Source organism: Chrysochloris asiatica, unplaced genomic scaffold (genome assembly GCF_000296735.1).
Source record: "Chrysochloris asiatica unplaced genomic scaffold, ChrAsi1.0 scaffold00408, whole genome shotgun sequence".
Classification (NCBI taxonomy): domain Eukaryota; kingdom Metazoa; phylum Chordata; class Mammalia; order Afrosoricida; family Chrysochloridae; genus Chrysochloris; species Chrysochloris asiatica.
In genome coordinates this window covers 1,354,762-1,358,448 of record NW_006408926.1, presented here as the reverse complement: position 1 = coordinate 1,358,448, position 3,687 = coordinate 1,354,762, and positions in this window count along the sequence as shown.

Below are 3,687 nucleotides of genomic sequence, written 5' to 3'. Positions count from 1 at the left end.
TACATGGCAGATGAGTCCAACGTGTCCATATACTGAGAGTTAGATATATGGCAGATGAATCCAACATATGTATATTTAGAGGGCAAGCTACATGGCAGATGTGTCGAACATATTTATACCGAGACAACTGGCTACATGGCTGATGAGTCTAACATGTCCATATACTCAGAATTAACTACATGGCAGACAATTCCAATATGTTCATATACAGAGAGATACTTACATGACAGATCAGTCCAAGATATCCATGAACAGAGAGCTAGTTGAAAATGTCCATATACAGATAGCTAGCTACATGGCAGAGTAGTGCAACATTTTCATATACAGAGTTCTAACTACATGGCAGATGAGTCCAACATGTGCATAAAGAGAGAGCCAGCTACATGACAGATGAGTCAATCGAGTCCAAATACTGAGATCTAGCTACATGGCAGAGTAGTCCAACATGTCCATATACAGAGTACTAGCTACATGAGAGATGAGTCCCACATGTCCATATACTGAGAGTTAGAAACATGGCAAATGAGTGCAACATATGTATATATAGAGGATTAGCTACAAGGCAGATGAGTCCAACATATTCATACAGAGAGAGCAGGCTACATGGTTGATGAGGGCAACTTGTCCATATACAGAGAGCTAGCTACATGGCAGACAAGTCCAGTATGATCATAAACAATGAGCTACCTACATGGTAGATTAGTCCAATATATCTATGCACAGAGAGCTAGCTACATAGCAGACGATTCCAAAAGTGCAACATTTCCACATACAGAGTTCTAGCTACATGACTGATGAGTCCAACGTGTCCATATACAGTGAGCTAGCTACATGTCAGAGTAATCCAACATGTCAAACATACAGAGAACTAGCTACACGGCAGATGAGTCCATCACATTCATATACTGAGAGTTAGCTACATGGCAGATGAGTCCAACATGTTTATATTTAGAGGACTAGCTACAAGGCAGATGAGTCTAACATATTCATATAGAGAGAACTGTCTACATGGCTGAGGAGTCCAACATGTCCATATACTGAAAGCTATCTAAATGGCAGACAAGTCCAACATGATCATATGCAGAGAGCTATCTACATGGCAGATCTGTCACAGCTATGAATGCACAGAGAGCTAGGGACATGGCAGACGAGTCCAAAATGTCCAAATACAGAGAGCTATCTTCATTACAGAGTAGTGCAACATTACCATATACAGAGTACCAGCTACATGGCAGATGAATCGAACATGTTCATATACTGAGAGTTAGCTACATGGCAGATGAGTCCCCCATGTTTATATATAGAGGACTAACTACAGGGCAGATGAGTCCAAAATGTCCATATACTAAGACCAAGCTACATGTAAAACAAGTCCAATATGTTTATATGCAAAGAGCTAAATACATGGCAGATAAGTCCATGATATACATGCACAGAGTAGTGCAACATTTCCAAGAGCTCTAGTGACATGGCAGACGAGAACAACATGACCATATAGTGATAACTAACTACATGGCAGAGTAGTTAAACATGTCCAAATACAGACTACTAGCTACGTTGCAGATGAGTCCAACGTGTCCATATACTGAGAGTTAGCTACATGGCAGAGTAGTACAACATGTCCGTATAAAGAGAACTAGCTACACAGCAGATAAGTCCCACATGTTCATATACTGAGAGTTAGCTACATGGCAGATGAGTCCAAAATGTATATATTGAGGATTAGCTCCAAAGCAGATTAGTCGAAAATATTCATACACATAGAGCTATCTACATGGTTGATGAGTTCAACATGTCCATATACAGAGAGCTAGCTACATGACAGACAAGTCCCATATGTTCATATACAGAGAGCTACCTACAAGGCATATCAATCCAGCCTATCTATGCACAGAGAGCTAGCTACATGGAAGAGTAGTGCAACATTTTCATATACAGAGTGCTAACTACATGGCAGATGAGTCCAACGTGTGCATATACAGAGAGTTAGCTACATGGCAGATGAGTCCAACATATGTATATATAGAGGATTAGCTACAAGGCAGATGAGTCCAATATGTTCATAAACCATGAGCTGACTACACGGTACATCAGTCCAATATATCCATGCACAGAGAGCTATCTACATGGCAGACAATTTCAAAATGTCCTTATACAGAGAGCTAGCTACATGGCAGAGTAGTGCAACATTTGCACATACAGAGTTCTAGCTACATGGCAGATGAGTCCAACGTGTCCATATACTGAGAGCTAGCTACATGGCAGAGTAATCAAACATGTCCATATACAAAGAACTAGCTACATGGCAGATGAGTCCTAGCTACATGGCAAACAAGTCCAATATGTTTATATGCAGAGAGCTATCTACATGGCAGATGAGTCCAACATGTGTATATTTAGAGGGCTAGCTACAAGGCGATGAGTCAAACATATTCATACAGAGAGAGCTGGCTACATGGCTGAGGAGTCCATAATGTCCATATACTAAGAGCTAGCTACATGGCAGACAAGTCCAATATGTTCATATACAGAGAGCTACCTAAGTGCCAGATCAGTCCAACATATCCATATACAGAGAGCTAGCTACATGGCAGTGTAGTCCAACATTTCCAATACAGAGTTCTAGCTACATGGCAAATGAGTCCACCATATCCATATACTGAGAGTTAGCTACATGGCAGAAGAGTCCAACAAGTTTATATATACAGTAGTAGCTACAAGGCAGATGAGTGCAACATGTTCATAGACAAAGACCTGGCTACATGACTGATGAGTCCAACATGTCCACATACTGAGAGCTAGCTTCATGGCAGACAAGTCGAATATGTTCATATACAGAGAACTACCTAAATGGCAGATCATTCCAACATACCCATGCACAGAGAAATAGTTACATGGCAGACAAGTCCAAAATGTCCATATACAGAGGTAGCTACATGGCAGAGTAGTGCAACATGTCCATATACAGAGTACTAGCTATATGGCAGATGAGTCCAATGTGTCCATATACTGAGAGTAGCTACATGGCAGAGTAGTCCAAGATTTCCATATATGGAGTACTAGCTACATGGCAGATGAATCCAACATGTTCATATACTGAGAGTTAGCTATGTGGCAGATGAGTCCAACATGTGTATACATAGAGTACTAGCTACAAGGCAGATGAGTCCAACATGTTCATATAGACCGAGCTGGCTACATGATGCATGAGTCCAACATGTCCATATACAGAGAGCTAGCTACATGTCAGACAAGTCCAATATGTTCATATACAGAGAGCTACCTTCATGGCAGTGCAGCCCAACATTTCCATATACAGAGTTATAGCTACATGGCAGATAAGTCCAACATGTCCATATACTGAGAGCTAGTTACATTGCAGAGCAGTCCAACATATCTGCTGGGTTTTTCCAAAGACGTGTGCGATGTTGGCGATTATAGAATTACACGGAGTCATGGGTTATAATTCAAATTCTTCTTACATGCTTTAATATTATTATTTCTATAGCTCCTCTAATAATCTACTTCTCTCATTCTTTACTGTCCTTCTCATCTCTTCTGCTTCCTTTCTCCCCTCTTCTGCTCCTGCTTTCAATCTCTCTTCTGCTCATCTCTTCTGTTTCTTTTCTCCCTTCCCCTTCTTCCATTTCTTTACTGTCTCCTTCTATTGTTGTTGTTGTTGTTGTT